Source organism: Scylla paramamosain, chromosome 6 (genome assembly GCF_035594125.1).
Source record: "Scylla paramamosain isolate STU-SP2022 chromosome 6, ASM3559412v1, whole genome shotgun sequence".
NCBI classification, from domain to species: Eukaryota; Metazoa; Arthropoda; class Malacostraca; order Decapoda; family Portunidae; genus Scylla; species Scylla paramamosain.
In genome coordinates this window covers 13,969,497-13,989,496 of record NC_087156.1, presented here as the reverse complement: position 1 = coordinate 13,989,496, position 20,000 = coordinate 13,969,497, and the positions used below count along the sequence as shown (strand labels likewise).

The window sequence follows — 20,000 nt, the reverse complement described above, 5'->3', positions numbered from 1 at the left end:
GTATGCTTGCCTAATACTGCACTGTTAAAACTTCATCACACATAAGAACACAAGAAAATAAGGGAAGCTGCAAGAAGCCATCAGATCTACACGTGGCAACCCCTGTACACACGCTCTCTTGCATCCCAGCCCTGCACCTCAACTTCCCACAAGGAGAGGCAATCTGTGTAGGTAATCTGAGGTCGCGCTCGTCCTCAGCGACCCACCACAAGGCCTGGTGTGTTTAGAGAGGCAGCGTAGCCGTGTGGAGAGTGTGCAAGTGTTCTTTGCCACTGTTGACAGAAGAGACGAGTGTTCAGAGCAGCGATAGTAGGCGGCTGGTAGGAAGCAAGGCGACAAAAGGAAGAGAAAAAGGAATACGTAAGAAGTTGAGAGATGAAAGCGATGAAAGAAGGATGACAAGGCCACGATTAAAAGGCCAACACAAAGGGAAAAAAATGGGAAAAATTAAAACGAGAGAAATATAGAGGGATTACATAGGTGCAATTACGGTAATGGAATAGATAGGAAAGAACGTGTGTGTATAGAGGCAGAGAAATAGTACTTTAAAACAGTAGAGTACAAGAGTGAAAGACAAACACAATAAGATGAAAGAAGGAAAACGACAAAGAGGACAGGAGCAAAAACTAAGACTGTGAGATGAAAAGAAAGAGGAAAAAAAGGTGGAAAAGACGCAGGAGGGAGAAACAGTAGAAAGTGTGTCCCACAAACGCAGCAAGGATGACGGAGGCAAGGCACGGCATGGCAAAGTAAGGGAAGAGAAGGAAAGGGAAGGGAAGGAGGAAGGGAAAGGCGTGAGGCTAGACGAGCGACCTTCACCACGTCCTGCACTTAGCATTACCTCACCACACACACACACACACACACACACACACACACACACACACACACACATACACACCAGCACTTTAGGAGCAGGAGCATGGGTGTGTGTATATAGTATGAAGCGAGTCTTGCCATACTAAGAACACAGCGGTACACAGGAGACAGATGCAGTGTAGGTACGAATATTTTATTTTTAAACAGAGACGAGTATGAGGCCATATTTTAGACTGAACTAGTCAACATGTTAAACTGAATGGAATCTTTAGCAGTACATTGCATACAAGAGAGATAAAGTGTACGTACGAATATGTTCATATAAATAGAGAGAACTATCAAGTCACCTCTTAGACTCAAATTATCAAACTGTCACACTGAAAGGAATCTTGTTATATCACTAGAGACCACAACGCGTCAAGTTACAGTGGACTATGATATAACTTTCCCCGGGACGCTGGAAATACGTGGGATATTTTCAAGGCTGTGTAGGTCTTGGGCAACATCCTCCACACGTAGAAATACAGCAAAAAAGTAAGAGAGACAGACACATACACTGGCAGTAACGTGCACCATGAAGGAAGGAAGACAGGCAGGAAGGGGGGAATTAGTAGCATCAGTACAGTCGTGGTCACATGTCGAGTAGAAGCTTTTGCACTCCAGCTGTGGTTTGTGTTTTGCATCAGTCTTAACTCCTCTGATCTGCGTAGAGTATATCACTTGTCTAGTTCCGTGAGATTACCAGCAGATACACTGAGAACTAAGGACTGACGGCAGAAGCAACACACATAGGAAGGAAGTGTGGAATGTTATTCGAGTATAACCTTCTGTACTTTCATTGGGTTTTGCGTTTTGTATGAATCTTATCTCCCCTAAACTAGTTATGTGGGATTACCAGCAGATGTATTGGGAACTGAGGGAAGATATTGGGACTGACGGAAGAAGCAAAACACACAGAAAGGAAGTGTGGCGTATTAGTGTACTCTCACTGTTTTGCGTTTTTTATGAATATTAACTCCTCTAATCTACGTTGAATGGATTGTATGATTCTGTGAGGAGAGTACCAGCAGATATGAAGGCTAAGGATTTGGTGAAGAAGCAAAGCAAATACAGAATGTGGAAGGTTATAATATTTCTGACCCATACTGTACTGATCCTATTAACTTATATGCATCAGGTTGTTTACTGCGTGTACTTACAAAGAGCAAGGTGGCGTGAGGCAAGGTGTGTAGGACGGTCCTCTCTCTGCGGCAGGAGAAAAAATACAGGATGTTAGATAATTGTGATGGAATTTTTTGTCTTTTATATTGCAACAAATTTACATCAGTTTTAAAGGGACACGTTTACTGTAAAGCTATTCAAAAACCATACACTTATAACATATAAAAAGGAAAACATATATACAGGAAATTGTCTTACTATATATAAGGATCGCATTATATACACAGCTCTCTCTCTCTCTCTCTCTCTCACTGGATGGAAGGAAGGAAGGAAAGCGAGGGAGAATTAATAATGGAACGCAACCATCACCTGCTCCTCTCATCTTCTGATTGTTTATTTATGGTATGCTTCTGGGCTTTCTGAGTGTAATAGTAGTAGTAGTAGTAGTAGTAGTAGTAGTAGTAGAAATAGTGCAAGGAAGGAGGAGGAGGAGGAGGAGGAGGAATAACAAATAGTAGTAGTAGTAATTGTATTCTCCGCCTCCTCCTCCTTTTCTTTCTTTTCCTAAATCAGCTCCTCCTCCTTCTCCTTCTCCTCCTCCTCCTCCTCCTCCTCCTTCTCCTCCTCCTCCTCCTGCTCCAGAAGATTAACCTTTGATCCCCCAGTGATGACCTCTAGCCGTTGCCTTGACCTTTTTTTGACCCACACGTGACCCCGCCGCTGGGGATGCACGCTCAATAACCCCACACACACACACACACACACACACACACACACACACACACACACACACACCCCTACTTTGCAATACTGACAGGTTTCGTGATTTTGCCAAAGGGAAGGAGAACCGCTCTTTAAAGCTGGACTCTGCTATGCCGCTTCTGTAGTAGTAGTAGTAGTAGTAGTAGTAGTAGTGGTAGTGGTGGTAGTAGTAGTAGTAGTAGTAGTAGTAGTAGTAGTAGTAGTAGTAGTAGTAGTAGTAGTAGTAGTAGTAGTAGTAGTTGTTGTTGTTGTTGTTATTATAGTAGTAGTAGTAGTTGTTGTTATTGTAGTAGTAGTAGCAGTAGTAGTAGTAGTAGTAGTAGTAGTAGTAGTAGTAGTAGTAGCAGCAGCAGCAGCAGCAGCAGCAGCAGCAGCAGCAGCAGCAGCAGCAGCAGCAGCAGCAGCAGCAGTAGTAGTAGTAGTAGTAGGAGGAGTAGTAGTAGTAGTGTTCGTCGCAGTACTAGTAATAGCATGAGAAGCATACCATTCACACACACACACACACACACACACACAAGGGGGGTGTACCTCTCCTTCATCGTCCCCAAACTCATGTATGCCTCCCCAGCGTGGTCCTCCCTCACACACACTCAACAGCTACAGCTGGAGAGTGTGCAGAAAAGGGCGTGCAGGGTCATCCTTGGCCCTGCCTACACCACGTATGATGAAGCCCTGACCACCCTGAGTCTGTCCAGACTATCCACCAGGCACCGAGAGGCTCTGGAAAAGTTTCCAAGGGGACTGCTGCATCATCCACGTCTCAGACACATGCTGCAGCCTGACGCGCCTCGCCCAGTCCGTGCCACCAGACACCCCAACAAGATAACGCGCGGTTCCCACCATGGTGCGAGCCATCAATCAATAGTATTTCCCTTCTAGATTAGACTTACCTTTAGGATAAATGTTAAGTATTTCCCCACCGCCTCTGTACCGTTTATTATTATTATTACACACACACACACACACACACACACACACACATAATGCCTGTGGTGTTTGTTTGTGCGATTGTCCGCTTATTGATTGATTTATGGACCTAGAGAGAGAGAGAGAGAGAGAGAGAGAGAGAGAGAGAGAGAGAGAGAGAGAGAGAGAGAGAGAGAGAGAGAGAGAGAGAGAGAGATTCCCTATTATATTTTTCAAGAATGGGAATGAAAATGGTTGGTGGGTTTGTGAGGTAAACGAGAAAATTATTCTCTCTCTCTCTCTCTCTCTCTCTCTCTCTCTCTCTCTCTCTCTCTCTCTCTCTCTCTCTCTCTCTCTCTCTCTCTCTTTGCAGTGTTGCCAAGGAAAGTTGTCAAGAGAGGAAAAAGAAATGAAAGGGAAGGAAAGTTACAGTTATATGTTTTACCTCCCTTTTCTTCTTCCTTTTCTTTTTACTTTGGGTTGTAGATATGTAATGAAAAGTCTCTCTCTCTCTCTCTCTCTCTCTCTCTCTCTCTCTCTCTCTCTCTCTCTCTCTCTCTCTCTCTCTCTCTCTCTCTCTCATTATTACCTAGATTAAGTTCGTGTTTATTCTAAGATTGGCTTCTCTCTCAATTACCCTCCTCCTCCTCCTCCTCCTCCTCCTCCTCCAAAAGACGATAAATTTACGTCCCTCCCCGCGTCTCCTCCTCTCTCCCTCTCTCACCCTTCCTCTCTTCCTACAAGCCTCCCCTCTCTCCTTAGGCCTCCCTAACCCCCTCTTACTTACTCCTCTCGAACCCTTAAGTCCTCCTCCTCCTCCTCCTCCTCCTCCTCCTCCTCCTCCTCCTCCTCCTCCTCCTCCTCTTCCTCCTCCTCCCTTTCTCTACTTTTCTACTTCTGCCTCTCCTGTTCCCTCATCCTCTTTGCCTAATCCTTTTCCTCTTCCCCCTTCTTCCTTTCAACTCTTCATCGGCAGTAGGGTTAATGGCACTCAGGTTATACAGGGCTCAGGTCAGATGATCCTCAAGACAGATGGGACTGAGTACAAACAGGTCTCGGGACGTTTGGTAATTTACTAAGGGTCTCGAATACCAGAATTTCTAAGACCTATTGGCACTCAGGCTGATCTGTCTTGAAGAAAAAAAAATCTGATCTGAAGCCTGTATGACCTGAGTACCATCCGCCCCAGGTGAATATAACTCCCCTTCATCTCTTCCTCTCCTGCTCCTCTTCCTCCCAGCCTCCTCTCGATCGTCCTCTCCATACTCCTTTTTCCTATCAGTCTTCTCCAAGTCTTTCCTTCTACCATCCTCTTCTACCTTCAGTCCTTTCCTCCACCCCTCTTCTTCTTCTTCCAGATCTACTCTCCTCGATCCTCCTCCTCCTCCTCCTCCTCTTTCTCCTCCTCCTCTTCTTCCTACCGTCCTTACCTTACCTTACCTGCTCTTCTTCTGCATTCTCCTCTCCCTCCTGCCCTTTTTTCGATCCTCCCGTCTACCCTCCTCCTACTCCTCCTTCTCCTCCTCTTCCTCCCGTCTTTTCCCCTTCCTCCTCCCTCGTCTCCCCTCAACCGGAACTGTCAGTCAGAAGTAGCCGCCTTTTCAATCTCCTTTTTCAATTTGCGTCTGACAGTCTCCCCTTCCCTCCCCTTACCCCCATTTCCCCTCCTGACAGTCACAGTACGCCCTTCTCCCTCTCCTCCCGTCCGCTACTCTCTCTCTCTCTCTCTCTCTCTCTCTCTCTCTCTCTCTCTCTCTCTCTCTCTCTCTCTCTCTCTCTCTCTCTCTCTCTCTCTCTCTCTCTCTCTCTCTCTCTCTCTCTCTCTGCCACTCAGCCTCTCAGCCTCTCCAGCACACGACAGATGGCGCCACTGATGCCGCAAGTGGCCAGAACGACCATCACAGTTCGATCGTAAAAATGAAAATGAGCAAAATTACAATAAGAGAGAGAGAGAGAGAGAGAGAGAGAGAGAGAGAGAGAGAGAGAGAGAGAGAGAGAGAGAGAGAGAGAGAGAGAGAGAGAGAGAGAGAGAGAGAGAGAGAGAGAGAGAGAGAGAGAGAGAGAGAGAGAGAGGGAGAGAGAGATTAATGAGAGCTGTGTTTCTGAACCAAACCGAAAACCTGCACAGACAATTTCATTACACTACTAGTAGGGACCATAGCCGTGAGCGGGATAAATAAGGCATCACAGTGACATATACGCACTGCCACTCAGCATTCAGGGACATCCAAGCACCAGTATACCAAGGCGTGTATTTTTGAACCACACCCAGAACCTACACAGACAATTTCATTACACTAATAGTAGGGGCCATAGCAGTGAGCGGGATAAATAATACAGCACAGTGACATATTCCTCATCAAAGGACCGCCAATTAGGAGCGTCATCGGGGTGAGGGGCGCGGCGGCTCACCCTTCCAGCTCACCGGTGACGTGCATCAGATGGGCATCTCGGTGGAGGAGAGCCACAGCTCATCTGCCGCGCTGACGGGAACGAGGCCCAGCAGCAGCAGCAGCAGCAGGAGAAGAAGCATCACAGTTCTGCCGTCACTGCATCACGCACGCTTTATTTATTTATTGTTTTTATTAATTTTCTTGTATTGTTTTATTATTACAGTTATTGTTTTATTTCTTTTTTACTTTTTTCTTTCTTCCTTTCGTTCTTCTTGTTTTTCTATCGTTTTCAGGAAATGTTTATTTTCTTCCCTTATGTATTAGAGAGACCGGCAAAGGACAAATATATGGGAGGAAAACTGAACAAATTCCATAACCACCCCCCAAAAAAATAAATAAATAAATAAATAAATAAATAAACAGGAAAAAAATAAAAATACAATATACAAAAGAAAAAAGGTCAGCTTAGTGTCTGAGGTGTTCCTGTATAAACCCTGCATAAATCTGTCTGATGCTTTAAAACTCTGAATTGCCTCTGCGCTGACAAATGATAACCGACTCTACTCCATTCGTGTACCACTGTATTTAAGAACCAATGCCTTCCTATATCTTTCTTTTTTTTTTTTCAAACTTAACTCTATCAAGCTCGAACCCTGTATCTCATCCCATATCTGATCACTGGCCCTGAGAATTTCATACATATCACCCTTGTTGTAACCCCTATACCACTTACTATATACACAAGCAAAGCCACTGGAACCTAACCCCTGGTGGTATCTCTGCCTTATATACGAGTACATACAACAGAGGGAGGCGTAAGAGTGCAGGGTGCATAGCGAGCCCTATAACATACCGCCAGCCACCAGAGTCCCCTCCACCACCACCACCGTCATCACTGCCGCCACCATCACTGCCGCCACCTACATTTTACGGCTCCATAAAGTGTCCATAAAGTTTGTGTTATTACTGAGGGCGTCGCCAGGATGCAGCTGGACCTGAAGGGGAGTGAGTGAGTCGCGCTCATCCGACTTAATCCAGAGAGAGAGAGAGAGAGAGAGAGAGAGAGAGAGAGAGAGAGAGAGAGAGAGAGAGAGAGAGAGAGAGAGAGAGAGAGAGAGAGAGAGAGAGAGAGAGAGAGAGAGAGAGAGAGAGAGAGAGAGAGAGAGAGAGAGAGAGAGAGAGAGAGAGAGAGAGAGAGAGAGAGAGAGAGAGAGAGAAATTACCACCTAAAAAACTAAATTGACCAACTTTTTGGAATCTTCTATAATTATCCTTTAGGAAGCGGCATATTGAGCGACTTCTCTCTCTCTCTCTCTCTCTCTCTCTCTCTCTCTCTCTCTCTCTCTCTCTCTCTCTCTCTCTCTCTCTCTCTCTCTCTCTCTCTCTCTCTCTCTCTCACTGGTTCCCTTGGGTAGACTTCTTAACGCGCATACAAAAAAAAAAAAATTAATTTCCGCCACCTAAAGACAAGTGAGCATTTGCTATCAACCTTTTAAGCAGTAGTAACAGTATGACTCTCGCGTCTAACACAAAAAAAAACCAGACCGCCCAATAATTGTAATCTCGTTCTGTATTTATTTCTTTCTGCATGGTTACAGTATGCCCCCTAACTATCTATGTATCCCCCAACTACTTTCTTTCAATAACTATTACACTGTTACAAAGTTGCTTCTTCGTCTGAGTAACCCTGGATGACTTTACTGAGCGGAGATAAACCTCAGGCAGTTGAAACTTCAAGACACTCCAACACTCGCCTCGCTGTCAGTGGTGTACTTCGGCGGGCGTGGTAACTCAGGCGGGAGCGCTTCTGACTGCAATACAAGAAGATCTGAGTTCCAAACCTGGTCACGACCGGTATTTTTCTATGGCGACTACCTGCTCCTAGATACACCGGGCATTAAAATCGATACTGGTCTGCGGTGAACATATAGGCGGCGAAGAAAGGAATTGATATGCTGGTCACCGTCTTTTGTTCATCTTCAACTTAAGATAAAGACGTTTGCCTTATTATCTATTCTGTTACCACCGCTCACTCCTCAGTCTGGCCACGTTGCTCCATATCCGAGGGCCAGGAAGAGTGGCGCCACCAGCCCTACGCCAGCACTCGTGACTGGATGCGGCACCCTTTACGCTAAGGTGTCTTGCAAAACTGTAAACTTGCACCACATTTTTATCTTGCAACCAAGACGCCATAACTTTCAAGCGGTATAAATATGCTCCTTAGTTTCATTTATGCGCCGCACCTCCACTATTTTCAATAGGCTTTAGGTCTAGTGAAATGTATTTTTAAGGGTGTTTCTATAGTTCTAGTGACGGCTTAATAACACTTCTACATTATTAAGAGGAGAAACACCCTTGAGAACGCGGCCAAAGATCTCCGTTGCCTTTCAAAATATTCGCGGTGAGAGAGCAAAGCGATTCTGAATACTAGCCAGTGTCTCGCAGGTAAGAAACTATAGGAGAAGGAGGAGCCGGAGATCAATACAGAGTTTCGATATTAGCGAGGGACGAGACCGAACGACCGTGCCCGAGGCGGCGAAGGGAGTGAGGGAGGCACGAGGGGAAGGGCAAGGCCGTTAAGAAGAGGGAGAGAGGATCTGGAGATAAAATAATAGAGCAGAAAGAGAGAAAGGAGGAGAAAGAAAACTCTGTTGAGCTAATTCTGCCGTACTTGTAATGCAATGGAAGAAAGGAACGAGGAGGAGAAAGGATAAAATAGAGAAAGGAGAGAAGGAGGAGAGGAAAGGAAGGAAGGAGGAGGATATAAGAAATTGGAGGTAAGAAAAGGGAACGGAGGAGAAAGATCCGATTCCAGTTTAATCTTAAGGAGTAAAGAGAAGAAAGGAGAGAGAGAGAGAGAGAGAGAGAGAGAGAGAGAGAGAGAGAGAGAGAGAGAGAGAGAGAGAGAGAGAGAGAGAGAGAACTCATTCCACCGTGAGAGAAGTAGGGGCGGAAGAAGGGAGGAAAGGAGGGAGAGAGGAAGGGAGGAAAGGGAACATGGAAGGAAAGAAAGAAAACTGGAGGTAACTGGAGGAGGGAACGGAGAAGGGAGGTATGGAGGAGAAACATACATTATCATACACTTTTAATGTGTGTGTGTGTGTGTGTGTGTGTGTGTTCTTGGTATAGCGTTGATGTATTAGTGTGTTGTTGTTCTGTGAGTCGGCGCGCGCACAAACACACACACTTCTGTGCACACTCCTTCACAGTACCTTCATCTCCCCCATTACCTCCTCCCTCCCATTACCTCCTCACACACACACACACACACACACACACACACACACACACACACACACACACCCTACACTCACCCCATACATTCTTGTGTCTATCCCCCCCATATCCTCCCACCTCTCTCTCTCTCTCTCTCTCTCTCTCTCTCTCTCTCTCTCTCTCTCTCTCTCTCTCTCTCTCTCTCTCTCTCTCTCTCTCTCACCACCCTCTCCCCTCTCTACGTATTGCATTACTCGCGTCCTCTAAGTGGCGCGAAACAAAAGACACTCACGGCGCCCTTCAGTCCGTGTACGAGTCGCGGGAACATCGAGGCGAGAACCTGTGTAAGATCTCATTGGCTCAAACTAAACACTGAACCACATTGTGAAACACTTCTGCGCCGCACCTCCAATGCTTTCAAGAGGCTCTAGTTGAAGTGACACGGGGTTTTTAAGGGTGTTCTTACGGTTCTGTTGACAGATTAACAGGATTTCTTCATTATCAAAGGGAAAAACAGACTTGAGAACCAGGCTAATAATCTCTGTGGCCTTTGAAAATACTGGTGGTGAGAGAGCAAAGCGCTTCTGAATACACGTCGTTATCCCCCAGATTATCCCTTTCCAACCGGATGCCACGTGTTACATAGCTTGTCAGTCGTGCCTCGTTAGCAAACTTCTCCTTTCGTCCCTATCTTCACGTGATCTCAGTTCGTTTATTTCTTTCAGTATTAGATCTCTCTCTCCCCCCCCCCTCTCTCTCTCTCTCTCTCTCTCTCTCTCTCTCTCTCTCTCTCTCTCTCTCTCTCTCTCTCTCTCTCTCTCTCTCTCTTTTTCATCTACGTCTTCATGTTGGTTTCCTTCCTCAAGCTCCTTAGGTTACACAGATGTACAGCTTCAAGTTAGATTTACGAGTATAAAAGATAAGGAGTAGCTGATTCACTAATAGGGTGGCACGTGACTGGAATAGATTCAATTATCCTGCTATCAGTGCCGAGACAGTAGAGTCAGTGGGTGGTTTTAAAAGATCAAATAAATTAATGGAAAGGAATGATAGGCTGATAGAGGTAGGTGAGTGCTTTCTTACAGGGATTGCCACGCGTTGGTCTGGTGGCTTCTTGCAGCTTCCCTTAAGTTCTTATTTTCTTATGTTATTTCCATGTATCTTTATTCAATACTTTTATGTTTATATGCTTTCACCACACATTCCCTTTCTGCTCCTCTCCCTTCTCCTCCTCCTCCTCCTCCTCCTCTCTTTCTCCTCCAACACTCAACACAACACCCCGCACGTATCTCGTCGCATCTAAAATCTGAATAGTTTTCCTATTTGTATTCTCTTTCAAAGAGAGTGGGAGAGATCCAAGGGAAATCAAGGCGGGATCACATCACTGTGACCTGCGGACTGTAGAGACACCGTGAGGGCGAGACAGTGTTATCCCGAGGCCTCCCTTTAGACACCATGACCCCTACGCAGAGAGGTGATAGGGTAGAAAAGGTCCGTATTCTTAATGACTAATTTCAAAGGCCAAAGAGATGATCAGTCGGGTTCTCAAGGGTCTTTTCCCTACGGATGGTGAAGAATTTTTGTTCAGTTACCGCTAGAATCATGAAAATACTATTGAAAACTCCAAATAACTTCTATAAGTTATTTGTGTCAAAAATATTCGAGTTACAACACCGAAACTATATATACATATAATCATGAAAACACTCTTGAAAACCCCCAATAACTTCCGGTAAAAGCAAAATATTTAAAACATTCGAGTCACAACATCGAAACTATCTCTGGTATCATGAGAAAACTCTTGAAAGCCTTAGTAATCTTTAAACACTTCCACTTGAGCGTATTTGAGTTACAGCGCCAAAACTATCGCAACAATCAGGCAAACACTCCTCAAGACCCTAGTACCTACCAGAATATACAACGAATTAAGAGTACTTGAGTTACGGCACCAGAACTATCGCAATAATCAGGCAAGCACTTCAAAATCTTTGTGCCCTCCACTAAACTTGAGTTACGTCGCCAAAACTATTGCTAGAATCATGCAAACACACTTTAAAAACTCCCAATAACCTCCACTGGATACAGATATACTGCTAGTTATGGGTACTCGAGTCTCAGCGTCGAGGCGTTCAAGAATACTAGGCAGGGGTTGCGGAGGAGACTGGGCGCCCGCGGTGGAGGCGAGGGGACAATGATAGAGTTCGACCGAGGATGGGCGAGGAGCATCGATCGATCTTTAGTGGGTTTCGCAAGAAGGATACCGAGAGAGAGAGAGAGAGAGAGAGAGAGAGAGAGAGAGAGAGAGAGAGAGAGAGAGGGGTAGGGATGAAGGAAGGGAGAGGGATAAGGGAAGGAAGGAAAAAGAATGAAAGAAAGAAAGAAAGGATGAAAGAAGGAAGGAAGGAAGGAGAAAAGGAGGAAAGGGAGGGCTAAAGGAAAGGAAGAAAAGAAGGAGAGAAGGTGAAAGCGAGAGGGATGGAGAAAGAAAAGTGAAAGGGAGAGGAATGAAGGAAAAGGGAAAGGGGGAAACGATGAAGGAGGGAACAGAGAGAGAGAGAGAGAGAGAGAGAGAGAGAGAGAGAGAGAGAGAGAGAGAGAGGAGGGGAAGGCTGGTGCTAGAGGGAAGAAACGGAGAGAGAGGATGATAAGAGCGAGTTTCGTGAAGGAAGAGTGGTGAGGGAAGGAGGGTGGCTGGGAGAGGTAGCAGAAGGAGGAGGAGGAGGAGGAGGAGGAGGAGGAGGAGGAGGAGGAGGAGGAGGAGGAGGAGGAGGAGGCGGAGGCGGAAGGAAGAATGAATAAAGGGAGGGGAGGAAGATGGGAGTGAAGCTTGATGGGCAGCAGGGAGAGAAGAGGAAGACAACGAGGAGGGGAGATGATGGAAGGGGAAGAGGGAAGTAGACATTGGGAGGAAGAGAGGGAGTGAAAGGATGAAGGAGTGAAAGAAGGAAGGAGGGAGGGAGGGAGAAGATAAGCTAATTTAAGCAGAGAAAGAGACTGCTAGTGGAAAAATGAATAAAGGAAGGAGATAAGAAAGTAAGAATGAATTTCGTTGATAACAGATAAAAAAAAGAGGGAGTGATAAAGACAAAAGGAGAGATAGAGAAGAAAGAAGGATGTGTAAGAGAGAGAGAGAGAGAGAGAGAGAGAGAGAGAGAGAGAGAGAGAGAGCCCTCCCAGCCTCACAGCCTCCTGAGCAACTCTCACACACTTCCCAGCGTTTAACTTTCCTCTTCACAAAGAATGCAAATAATAAAGTATTCCCTTAATAGCGAGCCAGAAGATCTTATCCGGAAACCTGCTCTTCAAAACTTGCTAACGGGATCTCTCTCTCTCTCTCTCTCTCTCTCTCTCTCTCTCTCTCTCTCTCTCTCTCTCTCTCTCTCTCTCTCTCTCTCTCTCTCTTGGGTCAATATCTCGCAAGCCGCAGAGTCCACACAGCCTTTAATTGCATCTATACTTACAAGTTTGGAGTTAAAGGAATACCTGGGGCACAGTTTTGATAAGTCCCGCAGCGCACCTCTTCTTCCAGACTCTTTCACCTGTATTCTGAAAGGCTTTGTTCTCTCACCACGACTACTTTCAAAGGTCACAAAAATAATGACCGGGTTCTCAAGAGTGCTTCTTTTATTGATAATGTAGAAATCTAGTTAATTTGCCACTAGAACCATAAAACAAATATGTTTAAAACCCCGTGTAACCTCACCCTTTTAAAAGAAGTGGGGGTGCGGCGCAGAAATATTTCAGAATACGGTCTTTTCTCCCATCACAGGGTTCTGTACACGCCCAGGGAGCATCCGCTAGCAACATTACTATCGACTCACAGTTTGCAGAGATCTCGTAAGGGTCTTAACTGGCCGCTGCAACGCTGGCCTCACCTCCAAGCAGCGGTTTTTGCTTGGGTACTGAGGCAGATAATGGGCGAGTCTTCTTAAATGTTTTGTTCCCCCCTGAAACTATTTCCAAAAGCAACGGAGATGATCACTCGGGCTGTTATAGTTGTTGTTGTTATTGTTGTTGTTGTTGTTGTTGTTGTTGTTGTTGTTGTCTAAATATTATTTGTGATGAATCCTTGTCAAACTATCGCTTCTTTTCTTCTTTCTATCAACGCGTTCACTTTTACGTTCCTTCCTCAGTCACACCCATTACAAGCATGTCTTCTTACACTGCATCCATAAACTCTCTCTCTCTCTCTCTCTCTCTCTCTCTCTCTCTCTCTCTCTCTCTCTCTCTCTCTCTCTCTCTCTCTCTCTCTTCCTGCCGGGTAGGTCCATCTTCGGTAGAGTCATAAAAATACACCTGAAAATCCCAAGAACTTCCACTAGAGCCTTGGCAAATTATCGTTTCTTTTCTTTCCTTTTTGTTTTTTTTTTCTTTCTGCTCCTGTCAATCTCCTACACGCTTGGTCTCCTATGCCCTCTTCAGCCACACCCATTACAGGTATGTCATCCTCTTTCACTGTATCCTTCTCTCTCTCTCTCTCTCTCTCTCTCTCTCTCTCTCTCTCTCTCTCTCTCTCTCTCTCTCTCTCTCTCTCTCTCTCTCTCTCTCTCTCTCTCTCTCTCTCTCTCTCTCTCTCTCTCTCTCTCTCTCTCTCTCTCTCTGTCTGTCTTCTAACTGCTACATCCATCTCCAGCCAGGATCATGAAAGCACCCTTGAAAAATCACAGTAAATTTCACTAGATCCAATTAAAACCAATCGAGACGAGCGATCATAATTTCAGAACCCGGAACATGAACGTAAGGATGGACAGACCGTTATACATGGAGGCAGCGCTGGATACACGGCTGCTGCGGTGGAATTTGAGGTGTCCCCTTCAGTGTGGCTTGATATTGTGGTCTGATGTGTGTCGCTCAAGTGCTGGAGGCGAGGACGCGAGATGAGAAGGGGTTAGTGGAACTGGCGGGGATTGGAGCAGCCCGCGGCTTGCACTCCGCTGTGACACGTCCTTGTTATAACCATTTAATTTTATGAGAGTGCAGTGCCCCTTTGGAGGAAATGAGATGAGGGTCGCACCGGGGAAGGAATGCGAGGAGGGACACGTCTGTAACTTAGCACGTTGCAGGATTATCAATCCATGTGACAAGTCCCAGCGTTATTCTCTCATGTTTTTAAAAGCAACAGAAATCATTAGTCGACTTCCCATTGTGTCCCCCCTTGTTTTTCCATTACCAGCACAGGATGCTTCTCAAACTGCCGCTACAATCATAAAAACACCTTTCCTTTGTCACGGGGACTGTTTTCAAAAGCAACAGAAATTATTAGTCGAGTTCTTACCGCTCCTTTTCTTTTAACTAGTAGCGCAGGATCCTTTTCCAAATACCGCTGTAATCATGAAAATGCCCTCGAAAATCCCGAAAACTTTCAGTGAAGCTCATCAAAAGTAATCAAAACGTTTAAGAGTAGCGATCTTAGTTTGCTAATGATTCATGGGCCACACTGCACAACACTACACGGCAGGCATTTCAATATAGCCAGGCAGTGAACGCGACGACCCTCCAGCACCTTTATCTTACGAAAATAAGAGAAGCTGCAAGAAACCATCAGGCCGACACATGAGTCTATAAAAAATATACCTATCCATTTCCACCTATCATCCCCATCCATCAATTCATCTAATCTTCTTTTTAAAGCTGCCAAACGACTTGTCTCAAAGGAAAACTTAAAGAGGAAGATGATCCGTGCAACGCGAGGCAATAATCTCAGCCAGAACAGAAACAAAGAGAGAGAAAAGAAGAGGCGAGACGGAGCGAGGAGGCGAGATATGCAGACCCGCGGACAAAAGAAGACTGTTAAGGGAGGCAGCGGAGACAAAGCCCAGGGGAGGCCGGCTGAAAAATGAACACGAAAGGGTGATCATTGAAAGTGAGCGATGAAAGAAGGCAATTTGTGAGAGCAAAGCCATGGGCCACTTGTAGCTTGGAGAGTATTAGGTATCTTTGTGCAGTCACGGCCAGTCAGTTAACACCCCACACTCAGTTCCACCCTGTTTAGCGTCTTTCCTATTCCTTAAGTCATCTGTGTGCTGACAGTCACGATAGGGCAAGTTAAGTGTTCAAACTTGATAACATTAGATTAAAAAAAAAACAGGCATTCTTTGGTTCTTAAACAGAGTGGTAGATGAATGGAATAGACTCAGTACTCAGATTGTTAGTGCCGAGTCATTTGAGAGCTTTGAAAGATTAAATAGGTTTTTATGGATGGGGATTATAGGTTGGAAATGGGTGAGCATATTCTATACAGGGACTCCTACGTGTAGGCCTGATGGCTTCTTTCAGCTTCCCTTATTCCCTTAGGTTCTTGTGTTCTTATGAGTCATTCGAGATCTTTAAAAAAATTGGCATTTAAATGGATGGGGATTATAGATTGGAAATGGGTGGGCATGTTTTATACAGGGACAGCCACGCGTAGGCCTGATGGGTTCTTGCAGCTTCCCTTATTCGTTCAGGTTCTTAAGTTCTCAAGTTCAATCTCCCCACAAAGCGTGACACCTGATACATTTTTAGCTATCTCAGAGGAACAAGACACGAACACAGCCAGAAAAAATACCAGAAAATACAAGACCACACTGCTATTTTCATTCTAATTCCCACACCACTGGCAGGGGCGCTCCTCACAACCTCTCCCGTGCCTTTCTGCAGACAAAGGCACCGGAATGAAGACTCAATACTGATCACAATGCCGCTCTTGTCCCTCCCACACAACAAAGGCGAGGCCAAAAAGGTGCGCTCTCAGTTTTTTTTTTTTTTTTTTTTCAAGACAATCTTATAGACGCGTTTGGTGTGCGGGTGCTTGTGATGGTAGTGCTGGTGGTGGTGGTGGTGGTGGTGGTGGTGGTGGTGGTGGTGGTGCTGGTGGTGGTGGTGGTGACAGTCTCTCTCCAGTCACTCACCTTCCAGACAGTCACTTAAATTGAGCTTCAGTTTACAGGGAGGAAAGGGAACAGTGATTGATGAAGAGTGGGTCAGCTTACCTTGTGGGAGAAGAGGAGGAGGAGGACTAGGAGGAGGAGGAGGAGGAGGAGGAGGAGGAGGAGGAGGGGAAGAGTGGATTGAATTGCTGAAACCTTATGATGATTCCTCTTCCTCTTTTCCGTCCTCCCTCTAAACACCACTTCCTCCTCCTCCTCCTCCTCCTCCTCCTCCGCCTCCTCCGCCTCCTCTCTCCTTCCTCATTAATTGCTGTTTTCTTCTTTCCTCATTTCTTATCATTCATTTTCTTCCGCATCATTTATTTTTCTTTCAGCATCTTTCTTCTTGCTTAACCTCACGTTTGCATCCTCTTCCTCTTCTTCCTCTTCCTCCTCCTCCTCCTTCTCATCTTTCTATTCCTCTAACTGATTCTCCTCCTCCTCTTTCTATTATTCTGTTTTTTTTATTCTCCTCCTTCTCCTCCTTTTCATATTCTTTCTTCCTATCTTCATCTATTGCTTCTTGTATATTTCACGTCCTTCCGTATTTCATGGGAAGAGAGGACAATGGATACCGCTAGCAACTAACGCTTGAATGAGAAAGAATGTGTGTGTCTGTGTGTGTGTGTGTGTGTGTGTGTGTGTGTGTGTGTGTGTGTGTGTGTGTGTGTGTGTGTGTGTGCGAGCACGTCCCCTTGCATGCACGCAACTGATAAGGCTTCGCGATCACTACCTATTCTGTCCCCTCCTCCTTCCCCCTCTTCTCATCCCTTCCTTCCCCCTACTCCCCTTCCCCTCGCCCTTTCCCAAACAGCACGTGCTCTATCTTGCCCTCTTGGTGGTGATGGTGGTGCTGGTTGTGGTAGTAATGATGGTGGTGGTGATGGTGACAAGGTGTGGCTGGAATGGTGATGCTAATAATGGTGGTGGTGGTGGTGGTGGTGGTGGTGGTGGCGGTCATTGCGGTGGTGGATGTGTGTGTGTGTCTGTGTGTGACAGCGGAAAAAAAGCAGAAAATAGAAATAAAAGAACTCATAATAAACGTAATATTTGAATAACAACGACAGTAATAATAATAATAATAATAATAATAATAATAATAATAATAATAATAATAATAATAATAATAATAATAATAATATGGGAAGTAGCTCTCTCTCTCTCTCTCTCTCTCTCTCTCTCTCTCTCTCTCTCTCTCTCTCTCTCTCTCTCTCTCTCTCTCTCTCTCTAACTTTTATATCCCCATGGATACTAACCACAAAGCGAGAGAGAGAGAGAGAGAGAGAGAGAGAGAGAGAGAGAGAGAGAGAGAGAGAGAGAGAGAGAGAGAGAGAGAGAGAGAGAGAGAGAGACAAATACACTAAATCAGATCATTATAATTCAACTGGCATCAAATTCCCGCCCTCACAGAACCATCACAATAGGCTGTTGTTTGTTGTTGTTTTTAACCTCCCCCTCACCTCTTCTGGTGCCCTTGTAAAACCCTTCCCTTCCACCTTCCCCTTCCCCTTCCCCACCCAGCCTTCAAGTGTGCTGGGGCGGGACGGGGCGGGGGCGGCATCGATCAGTGATAAGTCAGAGTTGTTTGCGAGACCTCCTGGGAAATCACTGAGCCTGAAGAGGTTTTTATTGAGCCTTGTTAATATAATACGCGTGCATTTCCTTGTCGCTCCCCCGCTCTCCCCTGCCCTGCCTCTGCATCTCTCTCTCTCTCTCTCTCTCTCTCTCTCTCTCTCTCTCTCTCTCTCTCTCTCTCTCTCTCTCTCTCTCTCTCTCTCTCTCTCTCTCTTTCTCTGTGTGTGTGTGTGTGTGTGTGTGTGTGTGTGTGTGTGTGTGTGTGTGTGTGTGTGTGTGTGTGTGTGTGTGTGTGTGTGTGTGTGTGTGTGTGTGTGTGTGTGTGTGTGTGTGTGTGTGTGTGTGTGTGTGTGTGTGTGTGTGTGTGTGTATGTGTTATGATGGTCTTTCGTCGTTAACATTCAGAGCACTAAAGAATTATTTTTTGCACGGACACACATGTAGAGAGAGAGAGAGAGAGAGAGAGAGAGAGAGAGAGAGAGAGAGAGAGAGAGAGAGAGAGAGAGAGAGAGAGAGAGAGAGAGAGAGAGAGAGAGAGAGAGAGAGAGAGAGAGAGAGAGAGAGAGAGAGAATGTGAGCTTATTAACTATATCTTTTCTACATTCAAGAGACAAACAAAATTACGTATCCAAAATATTAAAGACAAATGATTACAACAACAACAAAAAAAAAAAGGTTACCAATGAACAAGTAAAGTAAAACTGAGGATCTGACGAGGCATATGTAGTAAAAAAAAAAAAAAAAAAGTCCAGTGAGAAACACCAAGGAACTGCTAACACACCAACGACTGCAGTGCTGGGGATGGAAAACCTCCTCATTGGGTGTAAGGAGTTACGGTCTCTTTATCTTTCTTATCTCTTATCGCCCCTTGCTTGTGGAGCGTGACGCGTGTGTTGAAGATTGGGGTAGGGCACAGGAGAGCGAGAGAGACAGACAAACAGGCAGAGAAAAAGAAAATCCACCTTTAAAAGAATAAGTTATACGTAGAATAAATCCTTTCGTAGTTATAGATTAGGGTAAGACTCAGGAGAGACACTCAGGCCCGTACTCAGAAGCTTTGCTCTCTAACCACGATTGTTTTCAAAGGCCACAGAGGTGATTAGTCGGGTTTTCACGAGTGTTTCTCCTGTAAAAAATGCATAAATCTTGTTAATATGTCTCTAGAACTGTAAAAACACCCTTAAAAAACCGTTTAACATCATCTAGTGGAGGTGCAGTGCAGAAATGTTTCAGAATATAGTTCACAGACAAAAGAGAAAGACAGAGAAAATCGACCTTTAAACAAATCATTTATACACACAAAGAAAATCACCTGCAGTTTCACCTTAAGTGAAGCAGCAGAGGCAGGTAAGGCAGGAGTTAGCATCGAGGTGCGTGCGAGACACAATGCAAACGCCTTTTCCATCCCCGCTGGTACTGTTATTTTCACGGTTCCTGCTCCCCTGAATTTTCTAACTGCACGCCTCTTCGCCTCCTACCGCCGCGCTGCACAACACTGTCTATACTTATTTGCATCTTAATTCAGTCCATCTTATTATGTTTATGTGAGAGTTAATCAGTACCTTCAATCTTTCACTTTCATTCCTTGCACCGGTAAACTCTCGAACACTGCCTCTCTCTCTCTCTCTCTCTCTCTCTCTCTCTCTCTCTCTCTCTCTCTCTCTCTCTCTCTCTCTCTCTCTCTCTCTTGAACGCCTTTGACATCTATAAACAGATCTGCGACTGTGTGTGTGTGTGTGTGTGTGTGTGTGTGTGTGTGTGTGTGTGTGTGTGTGTGTGTGTGTGTGTGTGTGTGTTCAAACTAATCATCGGAGAAAAAAAGAAACAGAATACCAGTTGGTTCGGGCCACACCCACCACCACCGCCACCACCACCACCACTGTCACCACCACCACCGCCACCACCACCACCACCACCACCACCAGTATGCAAATCAGTGTCTCGTGGTGTTAGTAATGTTGTGCTGCTGTCGTTGTCCTCTCTCGTAATATTCTCTGTTCCCTCATTTGCTACTTTTATATTCTCTCGTTTCCTGTATTCAGATCTTCGTTTTAACTGTTTCATCTCTTTCCTTCCTCTTTTCCGTATGTCTTGTTCCTATTTTTTTCCTCTCTGTGTCACTTGCTTGTTTTTCTTTCCTCTCCGTCTAACTTACTTTTTTCTTTCCTCTCTGTCTCCCCTGTTTCTTTCTTTCTTTTCTGTCTTAATTGCTTTCTGTCCTTTCTTTTCTTCCCTCTATTTGTTTCTCTCTCTCCTACTC

General features: G+C 45.3%; 1 protein-coding gene across 3 annotated transcripts in view; it reads right to left on the bottom strand.

Moving 5' to 3' along the window:
* LOC135101314 (rhoGEF domain-containing protein gxcI-like) overlaps positions 1–20,000 on the bottom strand; it is a 110,480-nt gene that overhangs the window by 58,116 nt on the left and 32,364 nt on the right. For all 3 annotated transcript variants that reach the window (XM_064005124.1, XM_064005123.1, XM_064005125.1), the window contains one exon: positions 2,019–2,064. The gene's annotated coding sequence lies outside the window, so the exon portion shown is untranslated. The remainder of the gene's footprint in view (positions 1–2,018; positions 2,065–20,000) is intronic.